Genomic DNA, 22,881 nt, shown 5'->3' on the forward strand with positions numbered 1-22,881 from the left:
ACAGGTGAAACGGAGGCTGCTCATCTGTTTGTTACCCGTTTAAGTTCAGGGTCTGGCTGCTATCAAGCTGGATCAAGCAAAATAGACCCAAACTCACCAAACTTCAGCCAAGAGAGTGTGTGAGAGGATCCGTCCACAGCACAAGGTTAGAAATGAATGATGTGCAGTGTGGTTTGTATTACTCTTTATAAACATCCCGACCCTGCTTTTCATGCCCACACTGAAATGTTGGTCAGACCGAGACTGATTCTTTTCTCAAATATTCAGTGGAGAGGCTGAGATTGATGACTGAATAGATTTTGGGGACTCGCATTTGTTGAAAACAGAAACGACAAAGAACTGCGACACATTAAACAAAAGGAGAGCCTCGGTCCAGGAAACAGGGCCAATACATCAGCAGCGAACATTAGTCACAAAGGCTGCGTAAGGATTTTACAAAAGGACAGACTCACTTAAACACAACAACCTTGTTATTATTACTAGATGGTAGCAAATTGCTGTTTTTAATTAGAATAACAATACAATAACTTTAGAATGAAAATCATTCATTTATGTTAAAGTCTGAGTTATGTATGAAAAAGGTGAAGCAACAAACTGTCATGTGACCAGAACAAAAAAGAGGAAGAGATGTTCAACATGAAAGGATAAGGGAAGGGAGTGACGTACATTGCAGCATGACATTTAACTTTAACCTGCAGCTCTAAAAAGCACCTAATCTGTTGTTTTTGGTGGCTGAATTCATCATTTATAGAGGTGATTACAACTTAAGCGCTGAAGTTCAGAGTCACACGATTGTTAATCACATTAATCACAGATCCCGCTATGGTGAGACATCCGAGAGCGAAGTCATGACTGGACATCCGAGAGGTAGTCATCATTGCCAAATATATTAGTGAACACTGCATAAGACAAAGGAATTTCACAAGGAGCTGAGCAGAAGTAGATGGCACTGCTTGATTCATGGTGGTTTACAGAAGCCAGCACTCCAGGACAGTCTGGGTTTTATCAAAGCCTACTACCATGGGTGAAGTGCAGTTAACATATCACTGTATTTTCCTGCTTATATTATCCTCAGTAAGGGAAATCTGTCACCATAAAGACAGAACATTTTGCCGTTGTCTGTGGAATATGATGGAAACTAGCACATGCTAAAGGAAACGAACCAATGAAAACCAAAATGACTAACTCTGCTGAGTGAAGCCAATGGAAAGCTATTCTCAGTTTCTGTTTTTTTGTTTGTTTTGTTTTTTTGTAAATTTTGACTTTAAAGTTTTGTGGGATAAGTGACACGGTCCATGTGATCTTCACAAGAACGCTGTGGTTAAAAACATGCTGATATGCAGATGCAGCCCAAGTGAAACCAGCCAGACAGAACTGCAGCTAAAATAAGTTAAAACTGTTTCAACAGCTAAAAAATGTTGACCTGTATGACACCTTTTAGACAACTTTATTTTTTTAATTGTCAAGGATCTTGTATAACAACACTGATTCCATGTGAGAAAAAGATGCCCTTTACTAGATTTTGCTGCTAGCTTCCCAGTTGCTGCCCTTAGGCAGGTGCACGCAATATTAAACGATCTATAAAATATAAAATGCATATCAGAGACATACAATAAAACATGCACGCAATGCTTAAAAGCGCTGCATCTACCACTCCCACCCACAAAACACATTCACCGTGTTGACATTGTGCATGCATTGTTTGAAGCAAACAAGAAGTGACATGTTCTTCTGTAAATTTCCTCATGCAGCAAATTTATGATCTAACTTCTTGAATAAGACAGACAGGACCGAGTAGAAGGTTTATCACCTGTATAAAAATGTAGGCCTCCATATGATGCAGAAACACCAGCAACACAATTCTTCTTGTAAAAAAATACTGTTAGCTCAGAGAACACATACAGAAATATAAATTACCTGAGGTAGACGGCGATTAAAAGGTGTGACAGCAACGACGACTCCATGTCAGTTTGTGGGAGCAGATCTTATCAAAACAGAATTTCTTTGTTAATACATGTTTCGGAAAACTGTGTTTAGGAAATGAGAAGAGAAATATTCAGAAGTTAAAGTTCAAATATATAAAAAAGAAGAACGAAAAAGCACCTTAACTTCACCAATAATATTAAAAGTGAACAGTGTAATGCACTGCTTTGGAAAGCCATTGATAGTGCAGTGATAACACAGCGGCCTACTGTTAACAGGCATCGAGGGTTTGCCAAGATTACCAGGAGGTGCAGCATTCTGAGAGCGACTGTGGATGGACTGTGGTATGCAGCATTTGAGCTGGTCTTGAGCTCACCAACAATAGTGAGTCTATGCAGAAACCACTGTTGGATCAGCTCTTTGGATATGGACCAAAACATCTCAAATCAAAACCTGAAAAAATGAGGTGTAATAAGAACAAAAGAAAAAAGAACTTCAAATAATGAACTGTTTTCATGCCAAGTTCACAGAAATGTCTTACAGTCTAAATTTTAAAAGTGATGTGAATGTAATATTGCTAACTAATATTAAAAATACATTCCGTCAGTGGACTTTACCACTGTCTGGGATTTTTGGGGTGAACTTTTCTGTTTTCGATTAGGAACCTTAATAAATTCTTTGAATCCATTTAATTTCCCAGCATTTTGGTACGAGCTAATTTTTTGCATCGTTTATCCAATAAATGACTGTTACTGAGCTGCTTTGCTTGTTTTTCTTTGCCATAGTTTTAATCTGGCATTCCTGTTCTTGACACTGACTGGTGATGATCAATGATAAATGTCATGCACTTGGCTGGATGCTGTGAAAGGAAGGGCATTTCTTTATCAGGTAAAGGATCCTGCGATCATCCACCATTTCATCTTCAGTAGATGCCAAAACCTGTTTTAATGCATTTTAATTTTGAATGAACAGTAGAAATGTGCAAAAGCTATTCTCTTTCTTGTGTGAGCGTGTGCTGTACTTCATATTTCTACTTCACAGACTGTCCACAGCTGAAACAGCTCGCACTTCACAGCTAAACTATTTTCCACTGGCTTAGTTTCTTATTAATAGATACATTATCTGCTTTTTTGTTGTTGTTTATTGTGACTAATTCAAATTAGAAAGTCAAGTCAGTTCATTTAGAAACACATTTATCAAGTGGCACTCATCCATTAGTGGACCACTTCTGGATGAGTGAATGGACTCTGCCGGTGCTTCTGTCATCAATGTCCAGCTCCACTTTCAACAAAACCAAATATGCAGAAATATAAATTACGTCAGGTAGAAATAAAGTGACTTTCTGTCAGGGGTAAGCAGTACTTGTCAAGTGTAAACTAAAACAGTCTGTCAGTTAAAATATACCAACATAGAAACATCTCTCTTTTCATCTCATATGGCAGTAAAGAATACATTAACACAGTGCATTTGAACAAAGTGTGACTTAAAATTTAAAAGATAAATGATTAAAATGGAAGTGAATCACAAACATCAAGGACATAATGAAGTCTATTATATAACTTACAGAAATTTAAAAATTAAAAGACACAGAGGTACATTAGGAAGCCATAACAGCAAATGCTCAATTTGCTTTAGCTGAAAATATCAAGCAGGAACAGTTCATCTCAGTTCATTTTGAATTTATTTTACATGCTGTCAAATTAAATAAATTAATTTAAAAAAAAACCCCAACAATCATATGATCCCCTAATGAGCAAGCACTTGGCGACAGTGGGAAGGAAAAACTCCCCGTTAACAGGAAGAAACCTCCGGCAGAACCAGGCTCAGTGAGGGGCGGCCATCTGCCGCGACCGGTTGGGGGGTGAGTGGAAAAAAAGTTTTTTTAGGTGTCATCTGCCTCAGAGTGGCAGATGACACCTGGGCGGCATCACTTGTTGCTGATTTTCAGTTCTGGATCTTTGAATTATTCTCTTTAAAATATTTTCCTGATGTAGGATTTCTGAACATTAAAGAGGAATAATTGCGATGAGAACAAGCCCCAGAAGGAGAATTAGAACGAAGCCCACAATCTTCAGAACATCTTTCCACCAGCAGTGATTGGATGTTTCATTTGCTGCTGGGTTGGTGATGTGGGCTCTAAAACACTGAACAATGGCTTCATCTACTGCTTGATCCTGTTGTATTATCAGTAATTCTAGATTCCTAGAATTTCTAGATTCCTCCTTCCGTTGGAAACCCAAACAAAACACGCATTAAGAGGCTCAAATGCCCGTGTCTCAATCTCGCGTCTCATAATGACGTGAAGAAATATTTTCTTAAATGATTTAATATGAAGGCAATAGGCAGAGTGTTACAGGCATAGCCCTAAAGAATGTAGCCTCATGGGCAGTGTAGTCCGTGCTGCAGGGAGAATGGACTGCCATACACGTTATGTGTCTGTGAGCGAGGGAGGGAGAAAAAAGAGAAAAGTACGAGCTGTCACCGAGCAGAAACGGGAGCTTGAAGCATGTAAATATATTAATAACCACTGCAGCCAAAAAGAGAGCCTGACGAGCCCAGTTGTAAGTACGCTATGAACACTCGACTGTACACTGTGTTCATGTTTTCCTCCGAAACAATAAGTTCCGTTGGAGCAGCCTTTCAACGCCTCTCTCTGTCTCTCGCTAGCAAAGTTGACCCAGATAACAAAGTAAAGCTAGTTTTCGGCTACGAGCCGACAGGGACCCGACTTATTAGCCAGAGGTCCCTTTACTATGGTTCGGAGCTGCGGACCTGTTTTATATACGCGCGGAATAGTTTTCTATACGAGATCGCTGCAAAAAGTGCAGCTTTACCTAATGTCCACCTACTGTTACTCATTTTATATTAAGATTTAAACATCTAGTTGGTATTGATATGGCGAGTAACCTTCAGTAATAGTAATAAATCACACAGCAATAGTACATTCATGTAGTTGTAAACAAGGATGATAATATATTAAGTAATCCAAAGTATTCAGAATACGTTACTCTCATTGAGTAACGTAACGGAATACGTTACATTTTGGGGCATGTATTCTGTAATCCGTAGTGGAATACATTTTAAAAGTAACCTTCCCAACACTGTGTGCAGTATCAGTAAGGGTTAAAAGTGAGGATGAATTCACATACCGTAGCAAGCAGAAACATCCAGATAGCAGCACACAAGATGGGATTCAAATCTGAAAATTTCCACGCATATTCATTTTTCTCCTTGGAAGTCTCAATATTTTCTACTGAAATGAATTAGCCAATTTCCAGTTTACTGCACCACTCTTTCTCAGCTGATCTTAGTTGATGCTGTTTTAAAATTTTCCATGTTCTCATAAGGCTTTTCTGTTTGGGTTTTCAAAATGGGCAGACATTTTGTAGAATACTGGATCCACAACCTGGTGGATGTTAAAAAATTAACCTAGTTGGAATAAGAGTGTACCTGGCATATAGTTGTGGATTTCTACAATGTATGTGATGGTTTTCTGGTTTTCATCAGACTGACTTTTCTTTTCTAAATAGCAGCTTGGCTGGCTTTTGAAAAGATAAGGGTCATAGTGAGCCGATGTCCTGGTGGGGTTAAAATATGTTAATGTAAACTGTAACTGGATGAGCTGAATTGTTTGCCGTACAGTCTTAGTAGCGAATGCTTGCTGTAGAGTATGTTGATTGAGATTATGCCCTGCAGGGTTGTCTGGGTTACACAGCAAAATCAATAAACTGAACGTCACATTATTTTCCGTACAGTGATCACAGATAGAGATGTCTCTCTACAAACCGAACCCATGAGAGCTCTACCAGAGTCAATCCGTGGTCAGCTTACTATATTTTAGCCTTGGTGGCTATTCTTAAAGTGATGCTGTGTGGTAGCTCAAAGACTTACAGAATTATAGAGCATTTAATGCCACTGTAGCCTTTAGCTGAACATAAAAGCTAAAGCTGTCATTTAAACATAATGTAATTGGCATAACGTATTGGTTGGCCATCAGCCCTTGAGTTCTGTTTCTTTATTTGGTCACCCATAGAGTAACTGAAGCTGTTCTGTGTCACTTTTAAACACCCTTTTGTTCGTCTGGTAACACACAGAAATTTGCGTGACTGCACCTCTGGTTTATTAAAAGGACAGTTAAACATTTTGGGAACTAATCATACCCATTGATCAGCTGGGACTGATTTTCTGGCAGGAATAGAAAGGCTTTCCCTATTCTTCGGCCTGTTTCTTTGTAGTATAAACAGAAATTGACTTTATTAGCAGGGTTTAGCTGATTGTCTCCATCTCTAACATCATTAGCCATTTCAGGGTTCAGTTGCTCCTTGAGTTCCTTCAAACTCATGATCTGACCCCTTTCTGACAGTTTTAAACAGCCCAAATTCTTTCTGTTTTCAATTTTTTTTTAGTGTTGCTGTTTTCCCAAGTGTTAAAATAAAATGTAATGTCTTGATGAGTAGAAACAAATGGACAAAACTTCAGGTGTTCAAGAGAAAATCTGAGATGATCCATCCACAACACAAGGTTAGCAGTTGTATTTGGATTGCTTACGCTGTTGTTGAGGTCCAACAACGACTGTACTATTAAAGGAGATTGAGAGTTTTTAAGAGTTTCATCTGAAATTATGACCCCTTTTTATAAAATTTTTAATGTTTTGTATCATTGCTTGGTATGGTAATTTCTCTTTGACCATTACGACCAGACTTGGTAACCTGGTTAAAGTGGCTGGTCAGAGTTCAGGGAGGTCTCACGTCCAGCTTGTTCACTTTTATAAGGTGCTGATGATGGCGACCTCTGTCATGTTAAGACCGTCCTCTCTTTAGAGATTTTCAGCTGCTTCTCTCAGGTTGCTTGCAGTGAACACCAAGAGACACAGAGTGTCTTTTATACCTTCTGCTATTATCATGATTAACATCACTAAACCATAAGCGTTGATACCATCACTACTGCACATTGCACTTTGTTAATGCTACTCATGAAATTTGGGCTGGTCTCTATCTGTGCGTGTGTGTGTGTGTGTGTGTGTGTGTGTGTGTGTGTGTGTGTGTGTGTGTGTGTGTGTGTGTGTGTGTGTGTGTGTGTGTGTGTGTGTGTGTGTGTGTGTGTGTGTGCTGGCATGTTGCAAATCAATTTCCCATTGGGGACAATAAACTTACCACTGACTATGAATGACTTTAAAAACAAGAATTAGGTATGTTTGAATTGATCTTGGATCTTCTCTAATCCACACAGAGTCAAATATAAACATATACACAAATATCACTTAAATCTTTTACTAAGTGTCCACAAATATTTACTTGGGATGAGGTCCGACTTTTGGGAAAGCTATTACGGAAGCTTAATGTTAGTCTCTTTAATCATTCCAAAACCGGTTTATATGTCTGTGTGGGATCCTTGTTCTGTTTAAACACCCAATTGTATCCAAGTTTCAATCATCTAGCTGTCAATTTGAGGTGAATTTTAAGAAGTTGGAGGTAGTCCTGCTTTTTCATTATTACATCCAGTTTGTGGGATATACCAATATCACTGGGAGCAAAACCTCCCGAGAGCATGATGCTACCACGCTCGATAGTTGTTACAGTGTTCTTAGGTTTGAAGGTCTCGCCTTTACTTCTACTTCTCCAAATATGTGGATTAATATTTATTTCATCTGACCACAAAACCTTTCTTGGGCACCCGTTTCAGTCAGGTTGAAGCTGTCAATTTTGGAGCAGGGAGCTTAATTCTTGGGCGGTACCCTTTCAGGGCATAGAGATGTAAAACTGCTTCACTGGTGCTCCAGCAGTTTTCAGTTCATGTCAGGCTTGAGCCTGGGTGGTTCCTGTGTTGCTGCTGAATATCCTAACAAAACTGAGGGTGACAGTTTGGGTCCTCTCCCAGACCTCAGCAAGGTGGTTGCACATCTGAGTTACTTGTATTTTCATACTGTTGTTTGAACTGTTGATCTTGAAATCTGCAGTTGTTTAGAAATGGCTTTACAAGACCTTCACATTCTTTCCGAGCCCCTGTCTATATAAACCAAGCTGTTTTAGTGGATTTGGTACAAAAAATTTCATATTTTACAGGACCCTTATAAAAAGATAATGTAAATATTCCAGCAGAGAACAAGGCTGAAGTAGTAAATGTAAGTGAGATTATTTTCTGAGAAGCAGGAAGTGACAGAATATAACTTGAATTGACATCTGTGTAGCTTAGAGTTACTGGCCATTCAAAGTGCATTTTATAAACCATCACAAAACACTTCCTCTCACATCCATTTTGCCATCACTTTAAAACCAACAATTAACCTCTGACATTGTTGATGGTTGATTGAAGAGGGGTTTCATCTTTCATCTTATAATGGAATATAATTGGATTTTGCCTTCAAAAGGAAAGGAGTAAACTTGAGACTGAGAATATTGTGTACATTCAGAAAGAGATCTGCTTGTTTTGTTTAAATTCACAATCATACTATAAACATTACTTTGAAAACCTTATCTATGTAATGTAGGCTTGTGGTTCCTGATTTATTCTCTTGAATTAAAACATCCTTTTCGCAGATCTTATACTGATGACAAGAGAGACCAATAAATTTAGACTAGCTCAGTATAAAGAAAAAGTAGCCTGTTCTCTCCAAAGGTAAAACTGTTTCAAATACATGACACTGAAACCTTTCCCCTCCTCTAAAACAGCAGACTGTCTGACTCCACCGTGCTCATTCAATCCAAACTAAAAACTCATCTTTGTCTAAAATTTCAGTTAATCGCTATCATACTGCCCCTATAATGTAAATGACCTATAATTATCTTTAGTGCTTTGGGTTGGTCTCACTGAATCGATTCGTGTCTAATGTTGCACTATAATCCTGTTTACACTGTGACATATTTTTCTTTGCTTTACCGATGACTGTCCTTTCTTTCTTTTTCCTTCAGTGGCTGTCTCATTCCAGATCTTTGGGATCATGAGCTTCACAGATCTCCCCCCCTTCCACCCTCTCTCTTCAGTGTGTAAAAATAGGATTCATCCTGGTTCCTCCTTTTTATTGCACCTGTTTTGCTATTCTGTGCTCTTCAGGACTGAAGGTGTTTTTATTTTCTTCTTTTTATGCCAACCTGGCCTAATGCCACTCAGCTGCATAGTTATCTTCATCTATGTTACTATGAAGTTACAAAACCAACCCTCGGGAGTGACGTCAGTCCCAAGTTAGTGCATTCCAGAAAAAGTGAGAAAGAACAGGATTTGTTTTGGTTCTTAGCATGGTAGAGCCATTCAGGTATCACTAGCAATATAGCATAATGCTATTTTTTTGTGCACTGCATATGGCTTTTTTAGTGAGTCAGAAATACATTTTTCTCAATTTAATGACTGTTTGATCACATTTTTACAGTTATTATGTAAGAATTCTACGTTGGACAAAAAGAGAAAATGACATCAGGATAAACTAGAATGTGGTTACAACGTGTGGCATCATTTATCAGTGTCCCTCTCACCCAGGATCCTGTTAATTTGTCTCCATAATTTTCTAAAAAAGCATCGTGGAAGCTTTATTTAAACTTGATTCTCACTGTGTAAAATAAAATGGAACTAAATCCATATTTTCCAGTGTGAAATGTAAGCGTCACCTTCAGCAGTAGAGGGTAATAGTTGTGTTTACATGCAACCCCACCACCCATCAGCATTCACTGACCTACTTCTTCAAATTGAGCAAAGATATAAATTCGCAGTCTGAGTGTGTCATTTAAAAAAAATGGGGAAAAAGTGATGTGAGTAAATTGATATTATGTAACGGGACAGAAATCAGCAGGATTTGACAGATTCAGTCTGGATGTTGACATAAGATGGTTCACTAGGTTCCCTTTCCAGCAGTGAGTTTAAAAATTGTCAAATTAGTTTGTGATTTGACAAGTGACCTTGGACATAGTTGTCCTTTAAGGTCAAACAGTTTTGTTTTGAAATTCAAATATGCTGGAAAAGTCTCCGATGAGCAGTAGGAGGAAAATAAATACTCAGATTAGTGAAAAAATGTTTACGCTCTGATTTCCTCTGAGTCATTTGAATATTATCAAGAGAGGAAAATAGGAAAAACATTAGCTAAGTCCATTTGTGTGTGTGTGTGTTTTTTAATCCACTTCCACTGCAGATGAGACAGATTTGTGTATAGACTGAATGACCTTCATTGTATTACATAGCAACAAGTTAGTGAAGTCCTGTTATTAGCTGATAACTACATACTCTGTACATACTAAGACTAAAGCTTCAGAATGTAAAGTCAAGTATTAATGGCTGACATCAAGGCAACTGTGGCCTTTTTCTATACAGGCTATGAATGTGCCTTGAAATTTCTATACAGTCTGCTGTGACGTCTTGATCAACTATTGATAAACCTCACTCTCTAACCTTAGCAAACAGACCACACTAAAGCTGTGCTTGGAGGTAGTACTATAGAACTGTTACTAGACAGTAGCCACAGTTTGCAGTTACAGGATTCTGGTAAATTAAATTCTGCAGTGCTTTGCAAGTTCTAGAAAACCAGGCACCTACGAGTCTGAAAAACTATGCTATTAAAGATGAATGTCCAGGATGTATATTTCTTAGAGAGCTATAAATAATATCTATATTTTATTTTTTCAAAAAAGCTATTTTTTTATTCAAAAATATGATTTTAATGAAAAGATTTTTTCAGACATATTGAAAAAAACATTGCCCAAAGCATCACACTGCCTCCACTGATTCCTATAGTGTATCTTGGCACCAGGTGTTCCTCGAGTAAGCGATGCAGACACACCCAATCATCCACATGTTGACAAAGAAGACGTGATGTGAACTAGTCAGCAATTAGCATTATGCTATATGAAGTGGGTGCAACACACTTTGTACTGAAAATATAAAACTGTGTCATTAAAGTAAGGAGGCTTCACATTTCCATTTGACTTTCATAATTATTACTGAGACCTCTGCGGTAGAGGAGTACAGCCACAGGAAATAAGTTTGTTCTTGCTCTGACTCTCCAGGATCTGTCAGAGGAGATCAGAGTTGTTGAACTGTGCTGGTTGTCCAAGCAGAACTATTAAAGCCTATTCACTCAATTTGTAGGTGACAGTGTTAAAATATTAAACATATAATAGGGACATTTTAAATATATCTGTAATCAGAGAAAATAGATCATGTAAATTAGTTTTGTTGTAGTAAGGTTCCCTGTCTGTTAATCATTTTGATGCTCACACATCATCTTTCAGATTACTTTGAAGTCTGAGGCGGATGCTGTGGCCTCAGTGGATACAAATAAATGAAAACAGGGTATCAAGTGCCTGAAGTACTCGGGGTGTGATTAATTTCTGGGCAATTATTCCTACTCTCATGTTATCACTACTGTCAGTGAGGCTTATCTCTGCCTGCCTGCCTCCCTCAGCAACCATGGCTCAGACACAGCCTCCAAACAACCACGACGCATTGTTCTAACGAGGTTACAGCCTGAAGCAGAGTGATTTGTTTTGTCCACGTTACTATGGTGGCCTTTTGGCTGGCCTCTTAATTTCATCAGTGAAGGACTATTAAACAGCAAAGGCTTTTGGGGAAAATGCACCATGCCGAGAGACCTTTTAACATCCTCACAGTTGCAGTTGCGCAACACGACATGCCAGAGATAGTTACGTTTTTAAGAAGCTAAGTATCTCACTATTTATTTGTTATTATAGCCACAGGTGACAATATATTTTCAAAGTCGATTATGTTAAAGGAGACCTGTCGTGCTTGCTTTTGGCACCATTTATGAATTATTGGACACTAATGAGCCCTTATTTATCTCAGGGGGCCTTAGTGGAACCCCTGAGTTAATCTGACAATAGACATTTTAGTTTCTTTCTCATTAAGACAGCTTTTTTTCTGAGTGGCTTATCAAGCTGTCACTTACACCATGTGCAATTTGTGATTTCCACGCTTTGAAAGCTGGTGATCAGATGAACCCTTGTTCTTGTACTTTTTAAAAATATACACCTTATTTATTGAAATTATACAAGGTGCTCAGGATGTAGCACCTCGATGACCGATGTTTATTAAGACAGTATCCTAATATTTAATGAAAATATTGGAGCCCCTGAAAGCATCATTGTTTTATTCATTAACCAACTAACATAATTACAGAAAATAACATGAAAGAGAGAGAGAGAGCAACATAAAAGAATTATCCCCACTCAGGATTTTGGACAGGATGTTGTGGTTCATGGTCTGCACCTTAAACTCAGGCACCTGATAGTATCTTGTGTGACCCTCCCTATAGCGACTGCTTCCATTAAGAAAGCTGCTGAGAGGCTGCGTTGAGGTCTTTACTGCGATGTATTCCACAGAGTCCATTCTGAAATCCACTGAGGATGAGGATCCTGATTTTATTAAAGTTAACTGTAAAGGCAGCAAGCATTACACCGGAATCAATCAGTGAAGCAGAAGTGACGAGAAGTCACAGGAAATATCTGAGCCATACTCACTCTGATGAAATCACGCCCATTGCACCAGTTACTGGAAACCGATATAACCATGGTAACCATTTTGACTCCTAAACTCTCCGACTGTTAAATGCTTATTTTTTAACCACACCCTCAAACTCTATCGCAGCCTTTTCCATTTCACAACTGTGTAACACAACAACAAGATGAGTGTTAGCCTTGTCATCAATTTAACTCAATTCAGTTTTATTTATGCAGCACCAAACAACATCAGTCGCCTCAAGGCGTTTCATATTGTAAGGTAGACTCTACAATAATACATACAGAGAAAAACAAAACAATCCTATGAGCAAGCATTTTGGTGACAGTGGGAAGGAAAAACTCCCTTTTAACAGGAAGAAACCTCCGGCGGAACAAGGCTCAGTGAGGGGCGGGGCCATCTACTGTGACCGGTTGGGGTGAGAGAAGCAATCATCAATATTATCAGCCTTATGAGTAACAGCATTATATGTTCTGAAAGTGATAGCTAATATTCCTTACTCTGTATGGGAAAATAACTATTTGGATAAAGGATAAATTACTAACTTGTTTAAGGAAATGATGTTCTCTTCCTTATTTTTTGTTCCAGTACTGGATGTTCATTTTAAACTGGTTCCCACTCAGTTTAAAAGTTTTCATCAATACAGTTAGCTCTGTATGATGTGAAAGAGAGCACAAATCCCCAATATGGTCACGCATCTCTGGCTGAGAGTATTGAAGCCCCTCCCACTCACTGTTCAAACCAATCAGATGAAACCTGCCTCAAAGCAGTAGTTTCTAAACTAAACTCTCACCCTATCCCTAACATCCTTCATCACATTTCCTACATCCATCAACCTTCTCTATGTTCTTTCACTTTTCCTCCTGCCTGGCTGTTCCATCTTCTGCATCCTTTGTCTAATATATGTCCAATATATCCACTATCCCTCCTCTGCACATGTCCAAACCATCTCAGCCTGGCCTCTCTAGCTTTGCCTTCAAATCCGCCCGACCTGAGCTGTCCCTCTGACACACTCATTTCCAATCCTGTACATTCTAGTAACAATGAAGATCCGAAAATCTTCAGCTCTGCCACATCCAGCTCAACCTCTTGTCTTGTTGTCAGTGCCATCATCTCCAAACAATATATCACAGCAGGTCTCGCTACCATCTTGTCTATCTCTTTCTTTGGATGGCATCTGCAAACATCATGGAGTCCTTGGAGACTTCTGCCTTACCTGATCTGACAACCTGTCCATCACACTGCAAACAAGAAGGGGCTCAGACCTACCACCCAGACCTGTATGGGGTATGTGTTTTATTTTATAAATGTTTCTGTCTTTAATTATGCTCACAGATTGCTGTATTTTTGGTTTTGTTTAATAATCTTATATGCCATCAACCTGCCAGGGACAGCACATGAAAATTAGCCTGTGCAGCTAAATCTGTATATTTATATGATTAATCTAAGTGCTCATGTTAATTAATATTCATTGCCCTTCCAAATAAACATTAACACCCGTCACTGTCCTCATACATGTCCTGTACCACCTTCATATTCTTCTCTGCCACTCATGACTTCCTCGTGCAGTACCACAGTTCCTATCTCAGCAGCCAATCATCTGCTTTCACTGATCCACACAGTGAAGCTCTTTCCGACCTTCTCTGTACTTCTCCGTGTCATCATCCAGGCTGAGTGTCAGGTTGTTTTTCCATTCCTGCCTCTGCATCCAGGTACCTCCCTTCTGGTGAGCTGGTTTCCTGCTCTTTGCAGACACACCTGCATGTCATTACCTGCAGTTAAGAGCCTGCAGTTTAAGGACAGACTGCACAGCACACTCACCTGCTCCACTGGACACTCACCTGGATGCCTCCCTTCCAGAATCTTCACTCCTTGTTACCAATGAATCTATCCCGCGTGATGCTCACTCCTTGTGGTTACCTGTTGCCCAAGTCCTTTGTATTAAATAAAGTCTTTACTGTGAGTGATCTGTTGCCTATCGTGCCCACTTCTGAGTCCAAAACTTTGTATTAGCCCTTGATACTCCACCAGTGCTCACTAAGAAAGCACGCTCTTTCTCAGGATGAAACAATCCTACTGCTCAATGATCGTCACCTGTCTCCTTATCCTAACCCCAACAAATCTTTTGCACAGCTTGATGGTATGGATCATCAACTTTGTATCTACACATCACCTTTGTTCTTAAAAATTGGTCACCCCAGACATCTGAGTCAACAAACCTGGGCTTTCTTCCTACCATCTGTGTCTGGATCACTGCCTTCATAAGAAATAATTCTCAGAGCATCAAACTTGGGCCCCGCACTTGCTTATCCATCACTCTGGAGCTACACAGGGCTGTGTGCTGAGTCCTTTTTTTTTTTTAACCCACTCTAAATATATATGATTGTAGTCCTGTCCACTCATCCATCACCATCGTGGTCACTGTTCCTCAGGCTCAAGATGAGTTAGCATACAGAGATAATTCAGTGACTATCAGCAGTCTTTTGTTGAACAACACTAAAACCAAAGAGGTAATACTGAACAACAGGAAAAAGTGTAACTCAGACCACCTCCAGCCCCACTCTGTGCTAATGGGAAATTTCAGCCAATTGGTCAGCCAACACTACTCGTGAAGAGGTGAAGAGGGAACATCAGAGACTCCACTCAGGAAGAGCAACATGGAGAGGAGACTACTCATGTGTTTTTAATATACTGCAGTTGAGTTTCTTTTAACATACTGCTTACCAATGTGCTGTTCAGGCTGCTCTGTCGCAAACAAAAAAGCTTTGGAAGGAGTGGTGAGAACAACAGAACAAATCATTGGTTGCCAGCTGCCATCCCTGGAGGACATAACCAACTCTCACTACCGCAAAAGAACAAAAAAACATTATCAGGGACTGCTCACCATCTGTTACCCTCTGGAAGAAGCTTCATATCAGCCAAAACACCCACCTGTAGATTCAGAGACTCTTTCTTTCCAAAGACCTAAACACTTTTTTTGATAAATGTCTGTACTGACAGCAAACTATGCTGCATTTCTGTCCATTTTAAATATTTATAAAATGCAGATGAATAATGGTATTTATTCATCTGCATTTTGGTCTTCAGTGGTTTATTTTAAACACCATGTTGGAGCCACATTGCTAAGTTTTGCTGTTTGCTCTGCTCACAATGACAATGATGCCATTCTACTTTATCTGCTCACCCTGGTCCACTTTTGGTCCTTAATTATAGAAGATAATTAGAGAACGTATAGTAGATCGATGGGGCATCTGAAGTCTGAAGCAGAGCTGCTGGTAGACATACATCACACAGCTGTTCAGGCTTTGAAACACACAGTAGGGGGTAGAACGAGTGGATAGCACCCTGTTAACGCAGCAGGGCCAAGCCTAACACCTTTTCTGGTGAAAATCCAGAAAATCTTCTGTGCTTCTCAGTAGATGGAGAGCTGTGGGAAGTGCTGCTTATTGTCCCAAAAAAATAATTATTCATTTTTATAGTCAAATATGAAATATCTCGCATGTATTCAAACATTTAAACAAATTAAGACAGACATCCCGAAATGTGAACCACAGAAAGCTACTTTTAAAATAATATATGGGGCAGGAAATGAGCATAATATTTCTCCTTCAAAGTAACTGTTTTAGATTTGGGGTCTTTCTTGAAGAAGAAAAAAGCCTCATTAAAGGGTAAGTTTACAGTTATTGCAGTCATTAAAAGAAAGCAACCCTGACTCACAGTTAAGAAACAGGAAACAAACAGCAGTCTTCAATTAGGGTTTTTTTTTTTAATGGCAAAGACACACACGAAAGAAACGTTTCGCAAAACCTTTAATTCTTCTGGTAAAACCACAAAAAATGTATCAAAACAGTTTTATCTCTGCTCAAAGGTACATGCTGCTGTCAGAGGAGTGTAACTGCGCACAAAGTTCAACACAGCCAGGCTTTCTTTGCATCAGCTGGCTCAAACAAACTTAAAACCCCACTCGGAAGAGATAGATAAAGTGTCCAAGCCTTTTAACTCTGCAGGTTTTTTTTCACTGACTGCCAGTGAGGTGGACCAAGTTGCGATCACTATTTTAAGAGATACTGATGCAAAGGATTCTGTGGCACGCTGCATAGTGCCTTTTCTGACCAGTGTGGGGAATAAAAAGGAGTATTTTGCTTGTGTTGCTTCATACAGTTATACTACTTTCCCCCTTGGTGTCTGGCACAGTGGGAGTGGGAGTGCCAGACGAGCTGCCAGTTGCTGATGTTGATCTTGATGTGATTTGGCTGGGGGAGAGGTGTTTCCTGCCACGCCCGAAGTCACTGAAAAACCAACTGCTGATACTTGCCTTCATGCCCCCTCTTGGCTTGGTGTCTCTTCAGTTTTTCTGGCATGCATCGTTACTAGTGCCCAGGCTCTTATGCTCGGTGATGTGGTGGAGTCTGATGCTCCTGTTAGCCCTTCCCCTGAAGTTAAAAATGAAACTGTGTCATCTGGTATCACATCAGATGACACAGTCTGGCTATAGTCTGGCTATAGACAGAAAGCAGCTCATTAAAGTATCTGATGCTACTTTGTCTGCTGCCCAGAAACAATCACATGTAACCCAACCTGTGTCTTACCAATTTTACCAGTCTTTTGCTGTGTAAGTGGTCTCCAGTGTCTGGAATGGAGTGTGAAGTGGTCACTCAGGTCTACAAGTTTTAAGCCTGGTCCATCACCACCATCTGTCTGGACACTTAGGAATCAGGAAAACTCATGACAGAGTGCTCCTCCATTTTCTCTGCCCAGGATTTCAATCTGATGTTGCCAGATACTGTCGATCATGTCTTATATGTCTAACGGGTGGTAAACTCAAAAAGTTAATCCCTCCAGCTTCTTCACATCCAATCCGTATTTGACTGAGTAGGACCAAAGATGGTCTTCAATATGTACTCATCACTTTGTATGTCGCCACACGTTTTCCCGAGGCCACCCTGCTGCGTTCATTGAGGGCAAAACCTGTGGTGAAAGCACTGGTTAAGTTTTTCTCCACATTTGATTTGCCAAAATGCATTCAAACTGACCACAGATCAAATTTCATATCAGTGCTGGGTATTAAGCATAAAGTGTCTAGTGCCTGTCAGCTAGAAAGTCAGGGTGTGCTGGAGGGATTACACATGACTTTGAAATCCATGCAGAGAAAACGAACAATGCCACCATTAAGTGTGGAGGAGCAAAAACAATACACAAAATTATGACCTGGGTCAGAACAAAAGCTATAAACAGTGAAATACAACACAGTTCAAAATAAGACAAAACATTAATGCTGCACAAAATCGTTAACCCGGTGATTTCATGCACAGAGCAGTAAAACTGACATTTTAATTCCAGCTCATTATATTATGGCTGAGTGTGGTCTCAGCGCTGCAGCTTTTTTTTTTCAAAGATAATGGCTCAGATGAAAGCTCAGAAACGTTGAACATTAAAGCTTACTGTACCACAGCCTGAAAAAGGAGATGTAGAAATCTCTTTAGTTTGTTAGCAGTAAGGTGAAATTAAATTGGTTGATGGAAGAGGTATTTTCGGCGTATGTTCTGCATTTCCTTGAGCGTAAAAGCGATGACAACATTTATACACTTTCTGCACCACCTAATAACACTGAAAGCATGCTGAAAAAAATCAACTTCCAGGCGAGTTTAACCTGAAACTCTGACCATATCCATGTTCAGCATGAGTTACCATGGTGAAAGGAGCCTGTGTGACACAGAACATTCTGCATTTAGGCTCAATCTCTCCTCTGGTCCTTTTCTGTTTTTACTTCTTATTTTGTATTTTTTGCAGAGAGACAGCCACATGCAGTTTGGAAAACTTGACTTGCATATCCTTTAACAAAATTTTGACTGTGTGTGTGTGAGAGAGCTGCAGACATTGTGTGGATTTGATGAGTTTGTGACATTTTGCCACATACATTTTGAGTCATGCATTTTGTCAAAGGAGCTGAAAAATTAGGTTTTGTGTTTAGTTGTGGAAAAAAAGAGTGGGACATACAGTGGAGCAAAAAAGTATTTAGTCAGCCACCGATTGTGCAAGTTCCCCCACCTAAAATGATGACAGAGGTCAGTAATTTGCACCAGAGGTACACTTCAACTGTGAGAGACAGAATGTGAAAAAAAAATATCCATGAATCCACATGGTAGGATTTGTAAAGAATTTATTCGTAAATCAGGGTGGAAAATAAGTATTTGGTCAATAACAAAAATACAACTCAATACTTTGTAACATAACCTTTGTTGGCAATAACAGAGGTCAAACGTTTACTATAGGTCTTTACCAGGTTTGCACACACAGTAGCTGGTATTTTGGCCCATTCCTCCATGCAGATCTTCTCGAGAGCAGTGATGTTTTGGGGCTGTCGCCGAGCAACACGGACTTTCAACTCCCGCCACAGATTTTCTATGGGGTTGAGGTCTGGAGACTGGCTAGGCCACTCCAGGACTTTCAAATGCTTCTTACGGAGCCACTCCTTTGTTGCCCGGGCGGTGTGTTTTGGATCATTGTCATGTTGGAAGACCCAGCCTCGTTTCATCTTCAAAGTTCTCACTGATGGAAGGAGGTTTGGGCTCAAAATCTCACGATACATGGCCCCATTCATTCTGTCCTTAACACGGATCAGTCGTCCTGTCCCCTTGGCAGAAAAACAGCCCCATAGCATGATGTTTCCACCCCCATGCTTCACAGTAGGTATGGTGTTCTTGGGATGCAACTCAGTATTCTTCTTCCTCCAAACACGACGAGTTGAGTTTATACCAAAAAGTTCTACTTTGGTTTCATCTGACCACATGACATTCTCCCAATCCTCTGCTGTATCATCCATGTGCTCTCTGGCAAACTTCAGACGGGCCTGGACATGCACTGGCTTCAGCAGCGGAACACGTCTGGCACTGCGGGATTTGATTCCCTGCCGTTGTAGTGTGTTACTGATGGTGACCTTTGTTACTTTGGTCCCAGCTCTCTGCAGGTCATTCACCAGGTCCCCCCGTGTGGTTCTGGGATCTTTGCTCACCGTTCTCATGATCATTTTGACCCCACGGGATGAGATCTTGCGTGGAGCCCCAGATCGAGGGAGATTATCAGTGGTCTTGTATGTCTTCCATTTTCTGATGATTGCTCCCACAGTTGATTTTTTCACACCAAGCTGCTTGCCTATTGTAGATTCACTCTTCCCAGTCTGGTGCAGGTCTACAATACTTTTCCTGGTGTCCTTCGAAAGCTCTTTGGTCTTGGCCATGGCGGAGTTTGGAGTCTGACTGTTTGAGGCTGTGGACAGGTGTCTTTTATACAGATGATGAGTTCAAACAGGTGCCATTCATACAGGTAACGAGTGGGGGACAGAAAAGCTTCTTACAGAAGACGTTACAGGTCTGTGAGAGCCAGAGATTTTCCTTGTTTGAGGTGACCAAATACTTATTTTCCACCCTGATTTACGAATAAATTCTTTACAAATCCTACCATGTGGATTCATGGATTTTTTTTTCACATTCTGTCTCTCACAGTTGAAGTGTACCTCTGGTGCAAATTACTGACCTCTGTCATCATTTTAAGTGGGGGAACTTGCACAATCGGTGGCTGACTAAATACTTTTTTGCCCCACTGTATGCTCGGAATTGGCCGCACTATCCATTTTTAGGAGTTTGTAAATGTAAATTTCACTTCTTGGAAACAAAATTTGTTAGCTATAAATCTATGTGTTGTTGTTTTTTTATGTAGAAGGAAGTGTAAATGGTAAATGGCCTGTATTTGTATAGCGCTTTACTAGTCCCTAAGGACCCCAAAGCACTTTACACATCCAGTGATCCACACACACATTCACACACTGGTGATGGCAGCTACATTGTAGCCACAGCCACCCTGGGGCGCACTGACAGAGGCGAGGCTGCCGGACACTGGCGCCACCGGGCCCTCTGACCACCACCAGTAGGCAACGGAAACTTCCAATGTGTTACATGGAAACATTTCTCACAAAAGATAAGAAGAATTGCTGAATATTTGTATTTCTTTTACTTGGCCACACAGTGTACACATTTGGAATGTGTACAAACTGTACTCCTGTACAAACTGTTTCAAGACATTTCTGAGAGGAACAGCATCTACTTGGCAGCTGCTCGTGTCCAAATACCAGCTTCACTGAGTTTTATTGAGCTGACAGACTTTAGAAACGAGCCTTTTTCCCAGAGTAATTAATAGACAGGACATTGTTCTCCATACAGAGTTTGAATGAAACACTGGGCAGGGAAAACTGGTTTTTCTCAGCCAGTGTGTTTATACAAAGAATAACCTTAATGCTTTAGTGTCTTCCAAAAAATCCACAGTTTTTTTCCTCTTCCACCATCAGGTCAAAAAGATTTGTTTTGCTTCAACTCAAGCAACAATCTGATACATGAAGTCATTGTGGAAGTACTAAAACCTGCAGGTTATAGTTTTGTTTATCCTTCCTCCCCTGTGTGTGCGTATCTTGTTAGTCTCAGGCTCTGTGTTTGGTGTCTCTTGTCTTGTCCTCCGTGATTAGTTGAGCTGTGTCTTGTGTTTCCCAGCTGTCTCACCCCCCCCCCCCGATTGCCCTCCTGTGTGTATATATAGCGCTGTCTCCTGCTTAGTGTTGGTCAGAGTTTCTCGTTTCCCTCTCAGTGGCTTTGTTGGTGTGACTCCTGCTGGGTCTGACTTTATATGACTTTGTTAGACTCGTATCCAGCAGTAAAGGTGTGTTTTCTGTTTACTCTATCTGCATCTGTGTGTCTGAATTTTAAATCTTAACACTTCACATCAATATACAAGCTCTGCAGACTTGTGACACTGCCCGCTTTTACTGACATCTGGATGCCAACCTAGGCCGGCTAAACCTCAGCTTATTACAGTCTCTGAGCTGGATCTCTGGATGTTTATGGTTTTGGTGCCTTTTCAAGCTTTTTTTTTCTACAGTGCAGTTATCTGGGAAATAATGACTTGCAGTCTAGCAGTCTGCTAGCAACCAAAGCAATCATGAGGAGGCTTTTGGTACAGCACCCTCTTTGCAACTAATTTCACCCAGCAACAGCCAGTAACCTCCAGCAACCACTTGCCAAGCATTCAGGGAATGCCATGTTTTCCCTAAAGGTTGCTGCCTGGTCTCCAGGCCTGTGTGGCTGAGGTCTTAGAGGCAAATATCAGTTATGTGCTCATGCTGACTTTAGTGTTTTGCCAAAGTGTCTTCAAACAGACCCACAGAGGTGTAAACTCTGACGTATGGTGTGAATTGTACATTTAATATCTCTGTGGGTAAATTATGAAGCATTTATACAAACACAGACTTTTCTGTGTTCTTTAGCCAAACACGGTAAACAAATGGAGTGCTGCTGACTCTTGTCTGAATGATGATGGGCTTTGAAGATGAAAAACAGATGCCTATTTGTGTTTATTTGTGCACATCTGATTCAAAAAATTTTTTTATTCACATACTGCATCAAAGATCTTTTCAGCATGTTCATGTTACTCATCCTGATGTTAGAAACCAGTTACGTTAAATGATCTTTCATTTGCCAAATCGTTTGCACGCAGGAGATTTCGGAGCTCAGACCTCGGCACACCGACACCGTGAGAAGCCACTTTCAGTCAGAGGCCCGGCCGCCACCTCTGTGTGATCTTCGGCTTGTACAGCGTGTATGTCACATTCAGATCAAAGTATCATGAATGAAGCCCTACATTCTCAGAGTAGCAACAGAACTGCTCTAAATAGAGATTTTTAAATAGACAATAGTGTCTATAAATACCCCCCCAGATCTGCTCCATTTTGACTTTTGTGGAACTCCTGCAGTGACACATTCCTGATGAGCATGTGCTGTTATTTATTTTTAGATGCTTTGACGATGGCGTCTCACATGGGATCAGTTTCTCAGGCGAACCGTGATCAAATGGATTTCTGTCCTCACTGCACTAATAAAAGTTGTATATTGAACCCCTAACATTGGTCTGCTGTGACTGTAAGCGGCATTTTATTGTGGTAATAACTTCTTATAAAAATGTTTAATTAATCATAAATTGCTGATTATTTTCTCAATCAAATAATTGATAGTTATAGCCGAGAACCCAAAGGTACAGTTTGACGGTGTTTTTTTTATCCAAATAACCATTCCATGTTTAAGAAGCAGGAAGCTTCAAATGTTTGGGATTGTATCTGAAAAATTGCCTTTAAAGTAAAAAATGTTGCTACTTTCTATAAAATAATTCTTTCACCAGTTAGAGACTGATGGCTGACTCTAACTGAGCCTGGTTATTCCTGAGGTTTCTTCCTGTTAAAAGGGAGTTTTTCGTCCCTACTGTTGCCAAGTGTTTGGTCATAAGGGGTCTTCTGATTGTTGGAGTTTTTTCAGTATCATTGTAGTAGAGTTTCACCTTGCAATATAAAGCGTCTTCAGGTGATCTTTGTTATGATTTGGAGTTGTACTAATGTACTGTTATTGTATTATTGTAATCTGATATATTTAATCAGATTAAGAAGAGTTAAAAACAAACAAACAGGTA

The 22,881-nt window shown here is 40.0% G+C and overlaps 1 long non-coding RNA gene across 1 annotated transcript; it reads left to right on the forward strand.

The window, feature by feature from the left end:
• The first annotated feature begins 13,526 nt into the window (after positions 1-13,526).
• LOC145424272 (uncharacterized) lies at positions 13,527-22,322 on the forward strand. Its single transcript, XR_013905293.1, has 3 exons — positions 13,527-13,665; positions 21,919-22,020; positions 22,216-22,322. It is a non-coding gene; the product is annotated as an uncharacterized LOC145424272 (long non-coding RNA).
• Positions 22,323-22,881: the final 559 nt, after the last annotated feature.

Source organism: Astatotilapia calliptera, chromosome 23, assembly GCF_964374335.1.
Source record: "Astatotilapia calliptera chromosome 23, fAstCal68.1, whole genome shotgun sequence".
In the NCBI taxonomy this organism is placed as follows: Eukaryota; Metazoa; Chordata; class Actinopteri; order Cichliformes; family Cichlidae; genus Astatotilapia; species Astatotilapia calliptera.